At 50.5% G+C, this 11,243-nt stretch overlaps 1 protein-coding gene across 1 annotated transcript in view; it reads left to right on the top strand.

Moving 5' to 3' along the window:
• The first annotated feature begins 6 nt into the window (after positions 1 to 6).
• The window catches only part of WDR27 (WD repeat domain 27), a 123,133-nt gene continuing 111,896 nt past the window's right edge, over positions 7 to 11,243 (top strand). The window contains exon 1 of the mRNA XM_029943276.1: positions 7 to 114. The gene's annotated coding sequence lies outside the window, so the exon portion shown is untranslated. The remainder of the gene's footprint in view (positions 115 to 11,243) is intronic.

The following is an 11,243-nucleotide window of genomic DNA, read 5'->3' as shown; positions in this document are numbered from 1 at the left end:
GGCTGGTAACCAGGGCGACAGGGGTTGGGGCGGCCGCGCGCTCCCGGCTCTGGGAGTCTCGCCGCCGCTGAACGGCCGCGTTGGGGGCGCGGCGCCGGGTCCGGGCGGCCGCAGGTGAGAGGCGGGTGCCCCCCCTTGTCCGGGCACCTGTTACCTGTCCGGCGCTCACCGTGACCGAGCGTCGCCTCGCGAGGGTGTGCGGGGTCCGGCCGGCCCCAGGCGAGAGACGGGTGGCCCAAGACCCTCGCCCAGTACTTGTTACGTGTTCTCTGTTCCTCGTATGAACATGGTACTTTTTGAAATTCTCCTAAAAGAGGCTTCAAAACGTAGATGTATTTACATTCAGGATATTTGGTTAATTTGGAACTTGGGATTAAGTGGCACCTATTGGTCGTTGAAAAAGATTTCTGGAAGAAAGATCATACTTTTGTGTTGAATCCAATTCTTGTGCTTTTATGGAAATACGTGAGTCTAAACATGCGATGGCCATGGTTTTACAGAAGTTGAACTCTGCCAAGTAGCGGCAAGACTCGTGGGTTGGTCGGATGCTAAGGGCGATTGGGTTAAAGGGCGCGTGCGTCACAACACCGTATAGCTATTTCTGAAGTCACTTATGTTTGTGTAATAGTGACATGACAGGCGTTAAGCTGACTACTTTCTTTGGGTTGATGTTCCTGAAGTTGGGAAAAGCTGTACCCAGGTGGGTAGTGACTTTGGGCTAATGCTGGAGATGGCACTAGCAGATGTCAGCACCCTCCTGCCGGCAGTTCAGCGTCTGGTTACAGGGGTGATTCCCCCAAGGAACCGGGGCGTAACTACCCATCCTGTTTCCCTGGTAAAGCATATTGGACCTGGATACAAGAGAGGGGATTCGAGCGGCTGGGCCACGCACACTAACCGACCAGGGATATATCTGGATCTGTTTTAAACAACTGAAGAAGGAAGGGCCCCTGGGGGCTCAGTTGGTTAAGCGTCCGGCTTCGGCTCAGGTCATGATCTCACGGTTGGTGAGTTCAAGCCCCGCATCGGGCTCTGTGCTGATGGCTCAGCCTGGAACCTGCTTCAGATTGTGTGTCTCCCTCTCTCTTTGCCTCTTCCTCACTCGCATTGTCTCTCAAAAATAAACATTAAAATAAATTTAACAAAAAGGAAATTACTTTTATTAGTTTTTAAATTTATTCACTTAGCACCTGTGGGCAGGCACACAGAAGTGGGGGAGGGACAGAGAGAGAGGGAGAGAGAGAGAGTCCTAAGCAGGCTCCACACCGTCAGCACAGAGCTTGACGCAGGGCTGGAAATCAAGAACCCTGAGATCATGACCTGAGTTGAATCAGAAGCTTAACTAAGTGAGCTACCCAGGCACCCTGGAAATGACTTTTATTTTATTTAAAAAATTATTTTTAATGTTTATTTTTGAGAGACTGAGACAGAGCAGTAGAGAGAGAGAGGGAGACACAGAATCGGAAGCAGGCTCCAGGCTCTGACCTGTCAGCACAGAGCCCCATGCTGGCCTTGAACACAGAACCATGAGATCATGACCTGAGCTGAAATTGGATGCTTAACTGACTGAATCACCCGGGCGCCCCATTTTTTTTTAAATTAAAGCAGCTATAAAGAAAGAGTGGTATTATCTTTAAAACCATAATTTAGGGGCACCTGGCTGGCTTGGCTGAGCGGCTGACTGTTGGTTTCAGCTCAGGTGGTGATCTGGGTTCATGAGCTTGAGCCCCGAGTTGGGCTCTGCACTGGCGGCCTGGGAGCCTGCTTATGATTCTCTCTCTCTCCCTCTCTCTCGCTCTCTGCCCCTCCCTCCCCTCTCACCCACTCTCTGGATAAATATACTGTGTCGGGGACACAGAAAGGACTGACTTGGTGCTGCTCCCACACCGCTGTCGTGGGCTGTAGCTCTGGGCCTTGGCCGTGGTGGCCTCAGGACAGCTGGCGCGGAGGACCCTCGAGCGTGCTCCGTCACTGTGTGTGACTGCCCGCCACCCTCAGTCTGTCTGAGCTGGGGGGCACTCTAGGCCTGTAAGTGCTTGACTTGTGGATTTTCTGGCCTTCGAGATGCCCATTAGCTGCTAGCCTTTACTTACTGCAAAACGGTAATTGCCTGGGGCCTTGTTCTGGGCCCAGTGCAGCTTAAATCGGGCCCTGAACCCGCAGTTCCCCGCGTAGGACCTGCGCAGAGTCCGGACAGGACTGGGGAGGGTTCCAGCCAAGCCGGGAGCCGTGGGGATGGACGGAGGTGAGGAGCACCGAGCCCGGAGGAGCGGGCCGGGAGGACTCGGGGCTGCAGGTAGCACACCCGCCCCGCCCCGCCCCGCCCCTCCTCCTCCTGGCCCTGCCGCCGTCTGGAACCGGCTGGGCCACGCACACTTACTGACCACACTGGCTGTCACGGGCCGGAGGCGGCCCAGCGCCCAGTACACAGGAGCTTCGCTGAGCCCTGGGAAACGGAGGGCTTTTAATGAGGGAAAGGGTCGGGGGAGGAAATCATTAGAGGATGTGCAGATTCCGGCAGGGCTGCCTTCCTCAGGGGATGGACGGGGTCTGTGGGAACATCATCAAATCTGGTCCCTAGAGCTGAGCAGGTAATTCTGAGCGAGTGGTAAACAGTTGCGTTCCTGGGGACCGAGACCACAGTTAGATTAGGTACTAAGTCATGGCCTGCTGCTGGGGGTTAGTGCATTGATTGCATTTTGGTCCTGCGGTCTCCTTTTTAACAGTTCAAATATTTATTGAATACCTAACGTGCATTAGGTCCTAGGACACATTTTATCCTTTCCCAGAGCTAGACATTCGTCAGTTATATAATGGGGTGTGTGTGTGCAATTGACCTTTGAACAGCATGGGGGTTAGGGATGCAGTTGAAAATCTGTGTATAACTTTGGACTCCCTGGTAACTTAACTACTACAAGCCAGCTGTTGAGTAGAAGAAGCCTTACCCATAACATTAACAGTCAGCACATTTCATATGTAATTGGTACTATGTTCTGTATTCTTACAATAAAATCATCAGAAAAAAGAAAATGTTATTAAGGAAAAGGTAAGGAAAATACGTTTGCAGTCCCGTACCGTATTTCTTGGAAGACATCTGTGTAGAAGTGGCCCGTGCAGTTCAGAGCCGCGCTGTGGGAGCGGCAGGCCGAGGAGGGCGGTGGGGGGCCCGGAGTTGGGGGCCTGGCAGCTGGGCGCAGCGTCTGAGCTGTCCTTGGAATCCTATCCCAGTTGCTCATCCTTGATTGTGGGCCCAGGAGGAGCTGGGGAGCTAAATTCCCCTCAGGCTGCTTGGGGACAAGTAACCACGCCGCCTGGGAACAGGCGTGTCTCAGAGAGAGCGCTGCCTTCCTGGAACCGAAGCCAGGGCCCTGCAGGGTGATCTAGCCCACACTGGAAAGGCGCTGCCCCACACGCAGCGCTGTTGTGAGAAATTGCATGAAAACGCCAGGCTTCCCCCCAAACTGGGAATCGGTGTTGAGTAAGTGCAGGCAGTCACCCCGCGGGTGTGGATGCAGGGGTGGGGGCGTGTGGGGCGGTCACCCCGCGGGTGTGGACGCGGGTGTGGGGCGGACATTCGTCCGCAGGTGCGGTCAGCATCCCAGAGCCCTGTGGTCCTGTCATCCTCGCTTCTGCCTCTTTCCCAAAGGTGCCGCTCTCCTCCCTAACTCCTCCTCCTCCTCCTCGGCTAGGACTGACCAGAGGCTCTCGTGTGACGTGACGCTCTGGGTCACCTGGTGTGCGCACGTGTGCCCCTGGGGTGCAGCGCACCAGAGCCTTAACGTGTGCCCCCTTGATCCTGCTGCTGTGTGAGCACATCGGGCGGTCTCCGCGCTCTGGCATCCGACCTGTCCCCTGTCCCTCGGCCCCGGGTCCGAGGTTCCCGGGGGCTCCGTGCCTTCACTTCTCCTCCTGGAGGGTCCGCAGGTTCCTCAACACCGTGTTCCTTTCGCAGGCTTTTTGATTTTAGCCATTCTTGCATTTCTCTGGTAATTAATGAGGATGAGCATCTTTTCCAGTTCATTGGCCACTTGGAGATCTTTCATGAAGTGGCTTTTGCAGATTTTTCTATGGGCTTGTGTGTCTGCAGATCTGCAGGAACTCTGTGCTCAGCTTCATGTGTTGCTCGTCTTTCCTACTTTGTGGCTTGTCTTTTCCTCACCCAGGGGTGTCGTCTGAAGAATACAAGTTTCGTATTTGTGGATATTATTCTTATATTTATTATTGTGGACATATTGTACTGAAGTTTGTTCTTCTTTGCGGGGGACCAGCCCACGCACCCCAGTGGAATGGTCCTGAGTCGGGGTTGGTGTCGGCGAAAATATCCCTAAGAAAGAAGACGGACAAGACAGACAAGACAGACGAGACAGACAGCGTGGATGGTGGTTGGTAAAGCCCCCCTTTATTAAGATGGCCAGGGCCTTCTATACCAGGGGTGATGACATCATTTCTTTAATGGTTACATAGTTCAAGGTCCCTGAAGTAAAGACATGCTCCGGAAAAGGTCATTTTCATCAGGACTGTAGTGAATTACAGGAACAATCAAGTCATTACGAGAGAGGGATTCCCTAATGATAGTCTGGCTCCAAGCGGAAGATGAGCCTGAAGAATTCTAGGAGGAGATTTACATTCCTGAAGGCCCTTCATCAGTTATTCAAGGGAAAGATGCTCATCCATTAACAAGCAAATCTTTGGCAGACAAAGTAAGGGAAGGCTCGAGTTACTGATTGATCCAAGTTGATTCAAAGCCTAAAAGTATAGTCTCTTTGCAAAGCAACGAGAACATCCTAGACAGGATGAACAGAAGCCGCGTGTGCGCTGTGCAGGAGGATTTTGGCCTCCTGGGCCCCCCACTTCTTGAACTTCTGAGTGTTAATATGTACTTAAATACACATGGATTTTTTTCTCAGTAACTATTCCTCTTCTAGTAAATAGTACTTGAGTTTGCTTGGGCCACCAGGCTTTTCCCTGCCCTCCGGTCCCCAGGGGTCACGGCCAGGACACCTGGGGCTGACTTGTCAGCATAGTTGCATCCTTCTGATCACATGATAAGTTCAAGGACTAGAAGTGGCCCAAACTGGCCCAAACTCCCACATGTTCAAGATTTGATAGGGAGAGGTGGCTGCCCCTCCCAGCGCAGCAGGGCATGGGAAGGTGGCCCTGGGAGCCGCTGGCCACCATGTTGTCAACTGAAAGTGGAAACCAGAGTTGACGTCCGGACAGGGGCAGCTGAAAGATGAGAGGCCAGGCCGGGCTGGCTCCAGCCACTGTGCAGACCCACACAGGCCTTCCCGTTGAAGGTCTGTCCCCGCAGAGAGCTCTCTTTCTCTACGTTGGATTATCCCACCGATGTGCAGAGTGAACTGTCTTAATGTCATTGTTTTCAAGGTCGACACTGTGTTCCACTGAATGTAAGGACTCTCATTGCATTTTATATTATAATCACTGCTATTTTGGGAAATGTATGTGATTTACTTGTTCTAAATTTACAGAATGAAATTTTTTGAATCAATATGTACTTTTTAAAACATACTGATACACATTGCCAAGTAGCCAATGCTTGTGCCTGTTTATTTAAATCTCTTACCGGCAGTATATGAGGAAAAGTTTGCACTGGTGATATTTTCTGTGTCTCGGGCACTGGGATTAATCCTTTTGTGAATGTATTGCTTCTGTTTATTTTTTTAATTAAAAAATAATTTTATTTTGTTTTTTTTTCCCCATCATGATACATGTACTCTTTAACCCCCACCCCCTATTTCCCCCTTCCCCCGCCCCCTCTGGTAACCACCAATTTGTTCTCTATAGTTAAGAGTCTGTTTCTTGCTTTGCCTCTCTCTTTTTTTTTCTCCTTTGCCCGTTTGTTTCTTAAATTTCACAAATGAGTGAAATCATATGGTATTTGTCTTTCTCTGACGGATTTTGCTTAGCGTATACATTCTAGTTCCATCCACGTCGTTGCAGATGACAAGACTTTCTTCTTTCTTCATGGCTGAGGACTATTCCATTGTGTATATATATCCACCACATCTTTATCAGTTTATCAGTTGGTGGACACTTGGTCTGCTTCCATACTTGGCTATTGTTGATAATGCCGCAACAAGGGTAGAGGTACATGTCTCCCTTTGAATTAGTGTTTTTATATTCTTTGGGTAAATACCTTCTAGAGCAATCACTAGATTGTAGGGCAGTTCTACTGTTAACTTCTTGAAGGGCCTCCGTGCTGTTCTCCAGAGCGGCTGCGCCGGGGCACGTGCCCCCCAAGAGTGCACGAGGGTTCCCCCTTCTCCGCAGCCTCTCCAACACCTGTGGTTTTTTTGTGTTGTTGATTTTAGCCATTTGACAGGTGTGGGGTGGTATTGTGGCTTTGGTTTATATTTCCCTTGTGATGAGTGACATTGAGCATCTTTTCCTGTGTCTGTTAGCCATCTGGATGTCTTCTTTGGAGAGTTACCTCTTCATGTCTCCTGCCCATTTTAAAAATTGGATTATTTGGTTTTTGGGTATTGGGTTTTATTAATTCTTTATATATTTTGTGCCATTTTCAGATATCTTCTCCCAGTCCTTCGGCTGCCTTTTAGTCTTGTGATGGTTCCCTTCGCTGTGCAGACGTCTTCTATTTTGCTATAGTTCTAGCAGTTTCTTGTTGCTTTATTTCCCTTGCCTCCAGAGATGTGTCTGGACAGAAATTGCTACCATCGATGTCAAAGAGGATATTGCCTGTGTTCTCTAGAATTTTAATGGTTCAGGTCTTCCATTTAGGTCCATTTTCAGTTTAGTTTTGTGTACGGTGTAAGAAGGTGGTCCAGTTTCATTATTTTTCACATGGCTGTCCAGTTTTCCCTGTACTGTTTGTTAAAGGGATTGTCTTCTTTCCACTGGATAGCCTTTCCTGCTCTATCAAAGATGAGTGGACCATATAGTTGTGGGTCCATTTCTGGGTTTTCTATTCTGTTCTCTTGATCTGTGTATCTGTTTTTGTGCCTGTACCAGCCTGTCCTGATTATCACAGCTTTGTAATGTAACGTGGAAGTCCAGAATAGTGAGGCCTCCAGTTTTGTTTTTCTTTTTCAAGATTGCTTTGGCTATTCAGAGCCTTTTATATTTCCATACAAATTTTAGGATTATTCGTTCTAGTTCTATGAAAAATGCTGTTGGTATTTTGATAGAGATTGCTTAAACGTGTAGATTACTTTTGGGAGTACAGACATTTTAACAGTGTTTGCTCTGTCAATCCATGAGCATGGGATGTCTTTTCCATTTCTTTGTGCCATCTTGAATTTCTTTCTGCAGTGTCTTGTTTCGAGTTTTCAGAGTGCAGGTCTTCTACCTCTCCACCTAGGTTTACTCCTTGATATCGTAATTGTCTTTGGTACAACTCTACATGGGATTGTTTTCCTAGTTTCTCTCTCTGCTGCTTTCACGTATAGGAATGCAACAGACTTTGCACATTGGTTTTCTGTCCTGCGACTTTACTGAATTCGTTTATCTGTACTAGTAATTTCTTGGTGGAGACTTTAGGGTTTTCTCCATGAAGTTTCAGGTCATCTGCAAATGGTGAGAGTTTTCCTTCTTCCTTACCAGTTTGGATGCTTTTATTTCTTTCTCTGGTCTGATTGCTGTGGTCACAACTTCTAGTACTACGTTGAGTAACAGTAGTGAGTGTGGACATCCTGGGCTTATTCCTGACCTTAGGGGAAAAGCTCTCTGTTTTTTCCCATTGAGTATAATGTTTGCGGTAAGGTTTTCTTATAAAGCCTTTTATTACTCTTTGTAGTTTGTATTTTTTTTCTATTGAGATTAAGAACTTTTTTTTATAGTTTATTTTTGAGACAGAGAAAAACAGAGCATGAGTAGGGGAGGCTCAGAGAGAGAAGGAGAAACAGAATCCGAAACAGGCTCCAGGCTCTGAGCTGTCAGCACAGAACCTGATGTGGGGCTTGAACCCACGACCTGTAAGATCATGACCCGAGTCGAAGTTGGACCCTCAACCGACTGAACCACTCAGGTGCCCCTCTGTTGAGATTTTAAGCTTTCTCTCATTCATTTATAATAGCTATTAAATACTAAGAATGTTAATTCTTCCCCTTTATTTTTACAGATTTTTCACTTTTTTTTTGTTTTTGAACTTTTGTAGTATTTTGTAACCTGCAATCTGTCTGAAATTTAGTTGTTTTTATTATTTCCCCAATGGCTATCTAGTTGTTCCTGAGCAAATAAAACAATTTGCTTCCTGTAGCTGAAGGTGACATTCCTCAGCCTTCATTCAAGTTAAGCTCTAGTTCCGTCCAGAGGTTCCTGCCTCAGCAGGGATTTCTGGCAGCCTGTGGGTGGAAAGTTGGTTGGGATGGCTGGCCCCTTGAAGGCCAAGGCCCGCAGCTCTGTGCGAGGACAGGCCGGGGGCACGTGTCATCTGGTGACTCTCAGGGCTGCAAACGTGGAATGAGCAGGTTCGGGGGCCGAGCCCTCTCAGAGCCTGTCTGGGGCAGCTCCAAGCCAGGTCACCTGCACAGGAGGGGAGGGCGGCGGTACAGGTGCCAGGCCGTTTCGAGCAGCAGCGAGTGGCCGAGCGGCATCTCCTGCACATCTGTGTTACTGTGAACCCGTGCTGCTGCCTGCACGGATTGCCATGGTGGCCGCTGATTTTTAGGCCGGCAGAGCTGTGGAGTCTCCTGCGGCACCTGCTCTGTGTGTCCCTCGGCAGCGCTGCCACCACCGAGGGCTTGGAGACGGGAGGTCCCGTCATGGCGGTGCCACTGATGAGGTTCCTCACTCACTGAGCCCTCTTGACGTTTCCCCTGTGAGATGGAAGAAAGCATTTAACAATTTTAAAGTGTTATTGCACGTATTCAGTGATATAATGTATTTATCGATATACCCGAATCTGCATGTTAATATGTGTGAAAACGATTTTTAAACTGTACAGTTGTGCACAGATGCTATTATGTGCAAATTATGCTGCTGCATGTTGTAGGGGTTCTGGAAGAGATTAAGTCAGTTCTTGGTGTGTACAAGTTTGTGTCGAAGAAATAAGACGAACAAAATTTGATTAGTTTGGTGAGTGGATTCTTTTTTATTTTTAAAATTTTTTGTATGTCTTATGAAAATGTAAATAGTTTACTCGAGGTAGTGTTTCTTTTAGAAGTTTTTTTTTGTTCAAGTGTAATTCACATAGGTTAGTTTCAGGTGTGCCAGAGAGTGACGCAACAATTCTGTCCATTTTCAGGGCTGTCCTAAGTGCTGACCCTCCTTATCTATTTGTTGTGTCACCCACCCGCCTCCCCTCTGGTAACCACATTTGTTCTCTGTATTTAGGAGTCTGATTTTTTTGGTCTGTTTTTTCCTTTGTTTTGTTTTTCAAATTCCGCATGTGAGTGAGATCATATGGTATTTGTCTCTCCCACGCTGACTGACCTTACTCAGTGTTGTGCTCCCTAGGTCCATCCATGTCATTGCAAAGGCAAGATCTCGTTCTTTCTCATGGCTGAGTAAGGTTCCCCCGTGCGCGCGCGCGTGTGTGTGTGTGTGTGGATGCGTATGTCTCTCTCCCGCATCTTATCCAGTCAGTGGGTGAAATCTCAAGAGTTTTGAAACAGTTGTCATGTTTGATACATTCTTTCATCAGTTTCTTAAGGTAAGTTCTGCTCCGGGGAAGCAGTGGAAGGAGGCACATGGGGATTTCATTGCATCCACCCGGGACGCCCCGCACCCCCATGGCCCTCCGGCGGCCGCCGACCGAGGCAGTGGTTGCTTTAACGTGAGAAGCCCTACGCAGCGGATGGTGGGAACGTTGAAACTTTAGCGTGCTTTTATATGAAACTCCTGGCTGTGTCTTGGCAGTTGCGAGAATAATGAAACCAAGTTTATGAATTGGGGACGAATATACATTCATATATTCAAAATGTTATTTTTTTCCAAATATTGCAAAATTTTCAAGTCTTTAAAAATTACCTCTTACTTGTTACAACAAAGAACGTTTGTTATGCGGGAGGTCATGGATGTAAGTGCTCTGATTGTGCTCTGAGACTCCGTCACTGTCTTTCCCTCTAGCCCGTGGCTGGGCCTTACAGAAGCTGAGATACGGCTTTCTAGCTGGGTGCTGAGCGCCGTGCATCGGAGCCCGTGCCCCTCAGTGGAGGAGGGCAGCCCCGGGGCCCGACGCCAGCCCTGCGTCCTGCCTCTGCAGGGGTGAGCTGGGCCAGGCCGGCAGAGGGAGGTGGGGACGGCGCACGGAGCACGCACACAGGGTGCCCTCGGCCTGAGGATGGGAGGGGCGGCAGGGGGAGAGCTGGAGGAGGGCCCTTCAGACAGGAGAGACCCCAGGGGCCAGGAGAGCAGCTCTGTCCTCAGAGCTACCGGCCTGATGGTGTGGGGGGAGCGTCCGGGTTGAGGTTGCGCCTGGCCGCTGCCCTGAGGAGTGAGGTGGTGTCCCCACCATTGCCGGTGGGTTTGCATGATCTCTCGCTTGGGCAGTGAGGGCCGAAGTCCTCTTGAAGAGAGACAGGGCTAGGCAGAGATTGGGTGTGATGGGCACAGACATGGAAGCAGTTGGTGACGTTCCCCGAGGTATTCTTGTCCCTGGAAACCAGGCAAGGTTGTGCCATGAGGAGAGATGGGGATAGAGAGGGTCTTGAGAGGGAGGGCGGGGAGGGGCTAGGAGCTGCCTGCTCTCCAGGCTCCCCGAGCCAGCGCTCCTGTGCATGGCGCCGGGCACGTGGCCCTTGCCCCCTCCACCCCAGTCCCTGTGACCCTGACCACCTTGCCCGGGGCTGCCAGATGGAAGCGTACATTTTCCTAAACAGCCGTGTCCAGCAGCCTCCGGTAGCTCCCCGCTGTCACTGAGCAGAGTCCCTTCTATGCGCTCCGCCGCCTGTGCAGCGCGCCAGGCTCGCCCCGCCGGAGGGTGGCCTCTGCTCCCTCGTGCGACCGGTGCGCGGGGTCTTCTGTGCGGACCGCGCCTTCCCCGGGAAGCCTGCCCTGGTCCGTCTGCCGGCCAGCACGGGGGCTGTGGCTGGGGCTTCGAGCCCACGCGAGCAGCCTGGAGCAGCCTGGAGCGAGCCGACCACAGGCTCAGCCCTTTGCTCAGGACGCAGCAGATCCTGCAGGCGAAGCTTTTCAGGTCCAGTGCCTGGAACGTGGACTGAGGCCGAGCAGAGGCAGGTGACTGCGGGGGGGGGGGGGGGGGGGGGGGGGGGGGGGGGGGGGGGGGGGGGGGGGGGGGGGGGGGGGGGGGGGGGGGGGGGGGG

The sequence above is a fragment of the Suricata suricatta genome, chromosome 7 (genome assembly GCF_006229205.1).
Source record: "Suricata suricatta isolate VVHF042 chromosome 7, meerkat_22Aug2017_6uvM2_HiC, whole genome shotgun sequence".
In the NCBI taxonomy this organism is placed as follows: domain Eukaryota; kingdom Metazoa; phylum Chordata; class Mammalia; order Carnivora; family Herpestidae; genus Suricata; species Suricata suricatta.
The sequence above is the reverse complement of the archived record's forward strand: the minus strand, read 5'-3'. Positions and strand labels throughout refer to the sequence as shown.